The 11,318-nt window shown below is 41.0% G+C and overlaps 1 pseudogene; it reads right to left on the bottom strand.

The window, feature by feature from the left end:
• Positions 1–1,162: 1,162 nt before the first annotated feature.
• On the bottom strand, positions 1,163–2,408 carry LOC118668814 (annotated as a pseudogene).
• Between the last annotated feature and the right edge of the window lie 8,910 nt (positions 2,409–11,318).

Raw genomic sequence — 11,318 nt, 5'->3', positions numbered from 1 at the left:
CCCATCCTGTCTCGCCTTCTCTCCGAGATTCTGCGCTCTGCTCCATGCTTCCATGTCTCTGGATCCATTCCATTCATCAGTTTATTTTGTTACTAAATTCCACATATGAGTGAGATCATGTGATTCTTGTCTTTCTCTGAGTGACTTATTTCACTTAGCATGATACTCTCCAGGTCCCTTCATGCTGTCTCCAAGGGTAAGAGATTCTTCTTTTTAACTGCTGCATAGTATCCATGGTATAAATGTACCACAGCTTTTTTATTCACTCATCTACTGATGGGCACTTGAGTTGTTTCCAGATCTCAGCTATTGTAAATTGTGCTGCTATGAACATAAGAGTGCATACATTCTTTCTGATTGATGCTTTGGGTTTCTTAGGATATATTCCTAGAAGTAAAATCACTGGGTCAAATGGCAGTTACATATTTAATTTTAAAAATATTTTTATTGATTTCAGAGAGGAAGAGAGAGGGATAAAGAGAGATAGAAACATCAATGATGAAAGAGAATAATTGATCAACTGCCTCCTGCACACCTCCCTTGGGGATCGAGCCTGCAACCCGGGCCTGTGCCCTGACTGAGAATCGAATTGTCACCTCCTGGTTTATAGGTTGATGCTCAACCACTGGCCAGGCTTGGATAATCTTCTGAATGGTTCTTTGTAAATGAGGGCCCTTCAAATGTGGTCTAATGAGGTCATTAAAGCATCCCTTCTATAAGGGTCCCTTCATGTAGGTGTTTGAGAATGGGATATTCTAGAGCTTCAGAAAGTAAGATCGTAGTATGAGTATTGATCTTCCATACAGAATTAGGGTCAGTGTTAGAGAATCCCCATTCACTGGCCCTGTCCTCATCTGGTTCTGTGTATTGGGTTTTAAATTCTGATAAGTTCAGGTGGGAAATTAAAGATCCAAGAAGTGGCAGCCCTCAGGAAGCCTGTCTTGCTGCTTTATGGGCAGTTTGGTGTCCCTGGCTTGTTGGAAACCTTTCTTCTGGTGTCCTGGGCAGTGCACTATGGCAATCTGGTTCAGTAGATTCACTGCTTCTAACAATTTAAAAATCTAATTTTCATGTTATTTTTTTGCCTTTAATCATATTTTTATTCAAAACTTAGCTGTCCAAAGTGATTTGACTTTATGGAATAAACAAATTTAAGTTTACGTCACAGGCTTCTTTCTTCTGTGGTGGGTTTCTTTTCTTCGGGCTTCTTCTCAGCTGCTGGTTTCTTGGTAGCTGCAGCCTTTTTCCCACCAAAGGCTTCTTCTGCTTCTTAAGGCCCACAGTCTTCTGTCCTTTCTTCCCGACCACAGGCTTCTTGCCTGGAACCCCCTTCTCATCTGATTTGGCTTTATCCACCCGGAGCTTGTGGTTCTTGGCCTGGCGAAGAACGGTGTTCCGGCGCATGGTCTTTGCATATGAGTTTAGCTTCAACATGATCCTCAAGATTTTCAGTGGCTTCTTCTTCAGGACTCTACTGTGAATCTTCTTGCATGGTACTCGGAGGGCTCTTTGGATCTCTGGGCTTTTCAAGATTTTGCTAAGGGTTATATTGAGCATCGCATGCATGGGGGGGGTTGCAGTTACTCTTGAGGGAGGCAGCTCTATACCAAGGTCCATACAGCTCATCTAACTTGTGGAAAGCACTTTCAGTCCAAATGCAGAAACGGCCCACATTCCCTCCAGGAGCAAGTTTCAAAATGTTCAGTTTGCTTACATTAAGCAGAGTACTTCCAGGGATGTTTCTGAAGGCTTTGATGATACCATTGTCTCATGGTAGATGATGCGAGGTGCCCTGCGCTGGATACTATGACGGTTTCTCATTTTGCCCTTGCCAGTTCTCCTTTGCTGAGAAGCACAGACCTTTTTTTCTCATTCCAGGTTTTGAGTTTCTTAAGAAGCAAAACAGCCTCCTTGGGTTTCTTGTAGCCTTCAACTTTATCTTCAACCACCAAAGGAAGTTCAGGTACTTCCTCAATACAGTGACCTTTAGATATGACCAGTGCTGGTAAGGCTGAGGCAGCTAGGGCAGAGCAGATGGCATGATGTTTCTGTGTTGTGTTCACTCTGGGTTCCAATGGCGCCAGGTTTTGGTTGGTGCAAACATGTGGCCCCATGACACATATTTCCAAAAGCACCCTGGCCAGAACGATTAGTTCCACCACCTTGGACTCTAGGAATTCAAGCCACAGCTCTGCCAGCACCCCAGACTCAGCACTGGTTTGATGACTTGCCAATTCACTGATATCATAGGGCTGTCTATTGTTTTTGCACAAGTTGGTGTGAACAAAGTTCACAGTATCTGGTCAGCTGGGAGACTTGAACACTGTAGGCAAAGTGACATTTTTTATTTTTGCCAGATGTTTATCCTTGTCAGAGTACACAGATATCAGTGGACGAGCACATGCCATGGCAGGGGGTGGGGAGAAGGGGTGGGAGGAGGGGGGCGGGGGTGGGGGGTTGAGAAGGCTACACTCCTCTCAACCCAGCAGCTCCCACAGGAAAGGCTCATTTGTATGTTTTGATGTCCTAATTCCCTGAGGTTAAGACCCTTTTTCTTTCCATATTGCCCATGGCCTAGATTACCATGAAGGCATATTTAGAGTCAGTGTCGAAGTCAACATTCTTTCCCTGGGATAATTCTAAGACTCTGGTGAGGTCTATGAGTTCAGCCTTTTGTGCCGAGGTTAGTCATCAGAGTGATACTTTTTGACCAGAAAAATAGGGATGTTATAGGGAGACTGGCATGGCTGAATTAATCCTGATTTTAAGAATTTCTGCAATACTGGTTGAATTCCCTTTAAAGTTTCCTTTTTAAGGAGGTATTGTTTCTTCTGTGGGATATATGCCCCTTCTTTAGGTTAATTTTTATGGGCTGGATGTTAACCACCATACCCAGGGTTCCATCAGCCCAAACAGCTCAATCAACCTGTTTGTAGATCTCAGGTGGGAAGAGTTCACCTCCGGGCTCTTCAGAGCAAGTCAGGAGCACCTGGAGCTGGAGAGCATGTTCCGGCGGGGCTCCTGAGCATAGCTGCTGCTTCTCAGGGTAAGAGGCTATTTGTGAATGTCATTTACAAAGTAAATCTCAGGCCAACAATGGAATGGGGCAGTCTGGCATGTAGAGAAAACTATGTGTAAGTTTTTGATCCCTAAGCTGGTATTCTAGAGGTTGAAGGAATGCCTATTTTTTGTAATTTTCCAGTCACTCCAGTAACCATCACTGCAGCTGAACTTTTCTTGGTAGTTTTATATTTAGCACCGAATGTGTAGCTCCCATATACACGAGGAAGTCAATTAACTTGTTTTCCACTGTCAATTGTACCCAGGGCTCCTGTGGGGAAATAGTAATAGGTCGGGAGGTATCTAGGGCCTCCTCGTTTGTCATCAGATTCATCATTCCTTTCTAACATTTCTCCACAAGGGTTTCTATCCTTTTTATTTTTATTTTTGAGTTCCAGGCAGTCCTTTGTCCAAAGGCCTTCTTTGCAATATGTGCATTGATTGGTGCTTAGTGAGTGGGTCTTTCCCTTTTCTTTCAGGTCCCACCTCTCCTTCTGTTTTCCCTGCACTGTTTCTAAGAAAATGGCAGCCTGCTTTAATTTCCTTGTTTCCCAGGCATGGTAAACTTTCAAGGCTATGTCCACCAGCTGAGGGGGATTTATTCCTAACAGCCCCTCTAAATGTTGGAGCTTCCTCTGATATCCAGGACACTTTGCCCAATAAAAGTCATGTCTACCATCTGGAAATTTTCTGGTTCCTGTGGGTCAGCATCAGTGTGCTTTCGATAGGCCTAATAGATCCTTTCTAAAGGATCTTGGCTTTGTTTCTGTTGAATGGCCTTATCATATTCAGGCTCTTGTTCAGGCACTCCTTCTTAAGTTCTTCCAATATGCACTAGGTCTCTGCTATTCGGGTCCCAGTTGGGCTCTGTCAAGGGAATTGCCCCAGATAGGTTGGGGGTCCCATTGGAAATCTCTTGATGGAGGCAACCAGCCTCTTCATCAGCCTTATATATAACTAGCTGCCTTACATCTGTCGTTAACAGGTTATTAAGGAGAGCCTGTACATCTGTCCAGTTTGCATGGCGAATGGCAAAAATAAAGGTAATAAGATCTACCATTTCTGAGGATCCTCCCTATATGAGGGGTTGGAATTCTTCCAATCAGTAAATTTGAAGTGGAAAATGGAGTGCGGGCTCAGTAGTGGCCAGCGGGCTGGTTTCTAGGTTTATTCCACCTGTAGGGTATTGCCTCAAAGGGAATTGTCCTGTTCTGGACAGGGATGCTCCCTGACCAAATTGGATGCTCTGCTGGGTCTTGAAGGGGGAGACCATTCCTTCATCATATGGGGTGGGGTTGTCCCCCCTCTGGCCCTATCTCAGGGATATCTAGCAGTGGAGGTGGTGGCAGGGAAAATCTTCCTGCTGATAATCCTGGGTTCCCTGGGTTCAGGGCATTAAAGAGACTCATTTTCTCATGTTCCTTCTCATCCTGTGTCTTACTATCAGGGAGGGCTTTTGAAGCCAGTTCCCTTCTCTGCATCATTAATTGTTCCCTTTCTTTGCAGAATCCTTATTGTGTAAAGACATAAAGGCTTGGACATAAGGGGTTTTGTCCCATTTCTCTCACCATTGGCAAAACAATTCCAATTGTATGATGGTGTAGTAATTTTCCCACATAGTCTAAAGTATACACAGGCCAAGCAGTGTTACACTAGAAAACCAGTTCCTTCTTAGTCACTGGATCCCAGCTGTACATGGACCGATCTGCTAAAATTCAGCACAGTGGGCTCCCTTTAGAAGTAGAAACACAATAACCCCTGATGCATGAAACTATAAACCCCAAACCATAACCATAGCAAGACCCCAGACAAAGTAGGAACATATGAACAAAAATTGGATCCATAATTCCATTATTCCAAATGAGTGCTCACAAGCAAGTCCTAACGTCTTATCTCCTTCCAATTGATACCGCAAGCAGTCCTGACCAGACCCAAATGGCACGAAGCCTAAACAGCAGGGATAACCGAGCAACTGGTAATGTAAATGGTCCTAACTAGACTGAAGTGAGCCCAAATGGCACAAAGTCCAAGCAGCAGGATGGAGGACCCCTGGTGTCCACCCCAGTTTGACTTACCTAGTCTTGGAGTCCACCTGCTCTCCCACGGATGGCCTGCCACAGGCAGCGGGACCCCAGCCTGAGCCCTCCATGACTTACCAAGGTCCACACTGTCCCACCAGAGTCACCAAAAACTGTAACCCAACAAAAAAAACAGAGGTTCAGCTGCCCACTACAAAGAAAGCCAAACTGGTGAGGCAGGTGCTGCTGCAAAAGGAAAGAGGTTTTATTTAGGAGCCACACAACCTGGGAGAATGGTGGACTCCCATCTCAAAGACCAATCTCATCTCACTCCGTCTCAAAGATTATTCCCTTCCTGCTCAAGCCCAGGGGGTCTTAGAGGGATAGAGAGGAGAGGTGTTTTTTTTCTATCCAATTATCTTGCTAGCTTTTTGTGGGTTCAGGCCTTATCCATTCATCTTTCTAGCACTCAGTGTAAGAACCCTCTCTGCACCATCTTGTCCAATGGGGGAAACTCCCCAGCACTCTTACTATCTATGATCACATTCTCTTTGTAGGATATTCCAACTTAGTTGTTTAATAATAGAGGAACATTTTACTGGGGTAATTATCCTTGAACTATGTAAAGTGTTGCCCCTTATGTAGAAGTCTTACTGCCCTTAACCCTCTCAATTACCTAGAAAAGTGGAGAGAACAAGAGGAATATTAAAACCTATTAGCTAAAATCATCAGACACATTTGAGTTGCCATGGCCTTAAGTACTACGCTTGGCTCTTAAAACTTTGTGTTCTTCCCCTTCAGGAACTCATAAGTTGTCTTGCTATGCATTGGTCACTGGCAGGGCAGGTAGGCAGGCCCATGTGACTAGGAATCTCTCCACCTATACTTGATTCAACCTCTTATAGGCTGAGTTGACTAAATGTTGTAAAGTCTTAACCCAGTATACTCAGTCTTATCACCAATAGGTATAGGCCACATTCCCTTGCCAGCCACCTATCTGGCTTCTAAATGACCTTAGACCAGATGATTGGGTATTCTGGCAATATGAGAAAAACTTAGACCTTGTTAAGAAGAAAAAGAAGACAAAAAGGACCTTATCATAGCAAACTCTAAAGGACTGATCTTTGGATTCATGTTACTCAGCTAAAGTGACATTATCCATTGCACAATAAATATGAGACAATTGCACTTACTGGCAAAAGCAGTGATCCTTAGAAATTGTTACAGATTACAAGAACCTTGGCACAAGCATGAAGTAGGAAGCCTGTATCCAAGAGCCACTGACTGACCTGCCCTTCTTTTCATGCTTTTGTTCTTTATCCTATTAGCCATAATTTTCCATTTTATGTGTTTAAGTTTATATAATTAAAAAGTTATTTTGTAATTTCAGTTTTATAGAAAAGTTGCAAAGAATTCTTCAAACTCTGCCTCCAGACTCCAGAAATGTTACCATTTTACCACATTTGCTTTACCATTCTTTTTTTTTTAGAGGGAGAGTGAGAAAGGAATGGAGAGGCAGAGAGAGAGAGAGAGAGAGAGAGAGAGAGAGAGAGAGAGAGAGAGAGAGAGAGAGAGAAACATTGATGTGAGAGTGAAGAACTGATGGGCTACTTTCTCCACACCCCCTATCTGGGATGGAGCTGGAAACCTAGGTATATACCCTGACTGGAAATTGAACTGGCAAACTTTCAGGGCATGGGATGACACCCAATCAACAGAGCCACACCGGCCAGGGTACTTTGTCATTCCTTATCTCTCTGTATCCATATTGTTACCATTTTCTGTGAACCATGTGAGAGTGACTTGCTGACCTAATGTCCCATTATACCTAAATATTTTAGTGTGTATTTCATAAATACAAGTATATTTTCCTACATAACCATAGTATAATTATCAAAACCTAAAAATTAACATGGATATAATACTATTATCTAATTTACAGCTCATATTCCTATTTTTTCAAATGTCCCCAAAATGTACTTTATGTCAAAATAAAATAAAGAATTATTTTTCTGATCTGGTCCAGATAACACATTGCTTATAAAATTGTCATCTCTTTATTTTCCTTTAAGGCAATATTCTACAGTCTTTGTCTTCTATAACTTTGACATTTTTGAGTATACATATTTCTGGCAGAAAAATTTCAGAAGTGATGTCATTTTTTTTCCTTGGTGCATCGTGCCAGGAGGCATATGATGTCAAATTTTCTCATGAGTGATGATGTTAACTTTGATCATTTGGTTAAAGTGGTGTCTGTGTTTTCTCCACGATTAAAGTTCCTCTTTTTCCTTTTGTAATTAATATTTTATATGGAGAGACATTGAGATGCTATAAAAATATTTTGTTTCTCACCACCTCTTATCAACTAGTGTTAGCATCCATGCATACTTCTTGCCTAAAACAATTATTACATTAGTTGCCAAATGGTAATTTTTCTAATTCAATTTTATAATTCTTGTTACATTTATTAGTTGGAATTCTATTGTAAGGACGAGTGCTCCCCACTGTATATTTTAATTAATTCATTTATTTGTATAAATATGAACTCATGAATTTTTATTTTATTCCATTACTATAATTATTTTAATTATCAAAATGGTCCATATTTGGTCATTAGGAGCCTTTTCAAGCTGTCTTCTGTGTTATTTTGAGCACTTTCTGAAAGAACATCTTGTACCTTTTCTGGACTTACCTGTTTCTACAAAGAGCCCTGGTTCCTTTTAGTGGAGACTGGTATTTAAACGAACAAGATATGGATTATTAGTATGGTGTTATTGCATTGTTGCTTTTAGGCCCTCGCAACATAGAGCCAGGAAATTATATATAGTAAAAATTATTTTGAATCATATCTGAGTGTTTATTCCAATAATCAACAGTTTGGGAGAGCAGTAGGTCATCCACAAAAATCTGCTCTGCTCCCACCATAAGCCAGTTGCTTATATTGAGTAGAAGGACAAAGATTACATGGGGAAGTAGGCAAAAGGGATAAGAATGTGTATGCAAAGTGGGCAGTGTATAGGTAATACAGGCTGGGGGTTTGCAAAGGCTTGTGGGTATACAAAGGGCTAGGGGTGTTCAAAGGGCTGGCACCTTTGGTTTCTGCAACAAGGTTGTTAATCTTTCCATGATAATAGGTACCCTTTCCTTCTGCGAGGGGCCAGAGGGCCAGGCTCCACCACCAAGTTAATTCTTGTCTTTCATTTTTCCATATTTGTAACTCCCTTGAACAGTGAGAAACCTGGCTCTCATTCTCCACAATATATCTATTTTCTCAGTCCTAGAATACACATAAAGTAGCTTCAGAATTATAACCCATTCCTCTGTGAAAAACAAACATGTTAACTAGAGTTGAATATTGGTTTCCAGGTTTTTTGAAGGTTTTTGGTCTTTAGCCTCAGAGTATGTAGTCAACATACTGTGTTCAAAAGTTAGTTTTTTCCCTTTCAGTGTAGTTATTTATTTAAAAATGCAGATGGGTCACATGCTATATTACATTTGGGAGTCCCCACCCCCGCTCCCAGCCTTAGTGATTTCATTTTTTGAGGATTTGAGACACTAACATGACTCTAAAAATCTGAACTATACAAAAAGGTATAGGTATTCAGAGAAGTGCCCCTCTTTCAATCTGTTCCCATCTCCCTTTCTCTCCATCCTATTATCACCACCTCCTGTAGGCAATCAACCTCATTAGTTTTCAGTTTATCCATCTTGTGGGGTTTTTTTGTACAAAATATATGCCTGTATATTTTCTTATATCCTCTTGTATCAAACCCTTTAGTATTATAAAGCGACCTTCCTTATCTCTTGTTATGGCCTTCACTTTGAGGTCTATTTTGTCAGATATAAGTATTGCTACCACAGCTTTTTTTTCATTTTCATTTGCCTGGAAGATATTTTTCCATGCCTTCACTTTCAGTCTGTGTGAGTCCCTTGTTCTGAGGTGGGTCTCTTGCAGACAGCATATCTATGGGTCATGTTTTCTTATCCATTCAGCCACTCAATGTCTTTTGATTGGAGCATTTAGTACGTTTACGTTTAAAGTTATTATTGATAGGTACTTGTTTGTAGCCATCTTTATTTTTTTGTGCCCGTGTTCCTTCTTCCCTTTTTATTTCTTCTTTTTACACCAGTCCCTTTAGCATGTCTTGCATTGCTGGCTTGGTAGTGATAAAGTCCCTTAGCCTTTTTTTTTTTTTTTTTGTCTGTGAAGCTTCTTATTTCCCCTTCCATTTTGAATGATAGCCTTGCTGTATTCTTGGATTCAGTCCCTGGCTTTGCATCACTTTGTAAACTTCCTTCCATTCCTTTCTGGCCTGATGTGTTTCTGTTGAGAAATCATTTGATAATCTAATGGGAGATCCCTTGTATGTAAGTTTCTGTCTCTCTCTTGCAGCCTTTAAGATTCTCTCTTTGTCCTGAATGTTTGCCATCATAATTATGACATGTTTTGGTGTGGGGGTTTTTTGAGTTCATCTTGTTTGGGACTCTCTGTGCTTGGGGAACTTTTTCTTCCCCAAATCAGGGAAGTTTTCTGAAATTATTTCTTCAAATAGGTTTTCTAACCTTTGTTCCTCTTCTTGTCATTCTGGCACCCCTGTTATTTGTATTTTGCTTCGTTTAAAAGCTCACATAGGCTCTCCTCCTGTCTTTTAATTTTTTTCTCCAATTGCAGTTCCCGTTTGGGTGTGTTTTGCTTCCCTGTCTTCTAATTTGCTAATTCGGTCCTTTGCTTCTCCTACTCTACTGTTGAAACTTCCCATGGTGTTTTTTATTGTAGCTACATCACTTTTTATTTCTTCTTGATTCTTACATAAGTTGTTGATTTTTTTCATCCATCCAGTTTATGAACTGTAGGACCCTTATTCTGAATTCTTTTTCTGAAATATTACATGCCTCCGTTTCACTTAGCTCCTTTTCTGGCGAGTCATCCTTTTCTTCCTTTGGGTTTTGTTTTTTTTTTTTTTTACATAAAATACTCCTTTATTATTATTATTATTTTTTATTGCTTAAAGTATTACAAAGGGTATTACATATGTGTCCATTTTATCCCCCCGCCCTAGACAGTCCCCTAGCCTCCCCTATCCCCCAATGTCTTATGTCCACTGGTTATGCTTATATGCATGCATACAAGTCCTTTAGTTGATCTCTTACCCCCCTACCTCCTGCCCCGCAACCCTCCCCGGCCTTCCTGCTGCAGTTTGACAATCTGTTTGAGGCAGCTCTGCCTCTGTATCTATTATTGTTCAAAAGTTTATAATGGTCTCTATTATCCATGAATGAGTGAGATCATGTGGTATTTTTCCTTCATTGACTGGCTTATTTCGCTTAGCATAATGCTCTCCAGTTCCATCCATGACGTTGCAAATGGTAAGAATTCCTTCCTTTTTAGAGCAGCATAGTATTCCATCATGTAGATGTACCACAGTTTTCTGATCCATTCATCTACTGATGGGCACTTAGGCTGTTTCCAGATCTTAGCTATGGTGAATTGTGCTGCTATGAACATAGGGGTGCATATATCCTTTCTGATTGGTGTTTCTGGTTTCTTGGGATATATTCCTAGAAGTGGGATCACAGGGTCAAATGGGAGTTCCATTTTCAGTTTTTTAAGGAAACTCCATACTGTCTTCCATAGTGGCTGCACCAGTCTGCATTCCCACCAGCAGTGCACAAGTGTTCCTTTTTCTCCACATCCTCTCCAGCACTTGTCGTTTGTTGATTTGTTGATGATAGCCAGTCTGACAGGTGTGAGATGGTACCTCATTGTTGTTTTGATTTGCATCTCTCGGATGATTAGTGACTTTGAGCATGTTTTCATATGTCTCTTGGCTTTCTGAATGTCCTCTTTTGAAAGGTGTCTATTTAGGTCCTTTGCCCATTTTTTGATTGGATTGTTTATCTTCCTTTTGTTAAGTTGTATGAGTTCCCTATAAATTTTGGAGATTAGGCCCCTATCAGATATGACATTGGCAAATATGTTTTCCCACACAGTGGGTTTTCTCGTTGTTTTGTTGATGGTTTCTTTTGCTGTGCAGAAGCTTTTTATTTTGATGTAGTCCCATTTGTTCATTTTCTCTTTCGTTTCAAGTGCCCTAGGAGCTGTATCAGTGAAGAAATTGCTTCGGCATATGTCTGAGATTTTGTTGCCTTTGGATTCTTCTAGAATTTTTACGGTTTCCTGTGGTACATTTAAATCCTTCATCCATTTTGAGTTTATTTTTGTGTATGGTGTAATTTGGT

Source organism: Myotis myotis, unplaced genomic scaffold (genome assembly GCF_014108235.1).
Source record: "Myotis myotis isolate mMyoMyo1 unplaced genomic scaffold, mMyoMyo1.p scaffold_m19_p_1, whole genome shotgun sequence".
In the NCBI taxonomy this organism is placed as follows: Eukaryota; Metazoa; Chordata; class Mammalia; order Chiroptera; family Vespertilionidae; genus Myotis; species Myotis myotis.
This window is presented reverse-complemented; position numbering and strand designations above follow the sequence as displayed.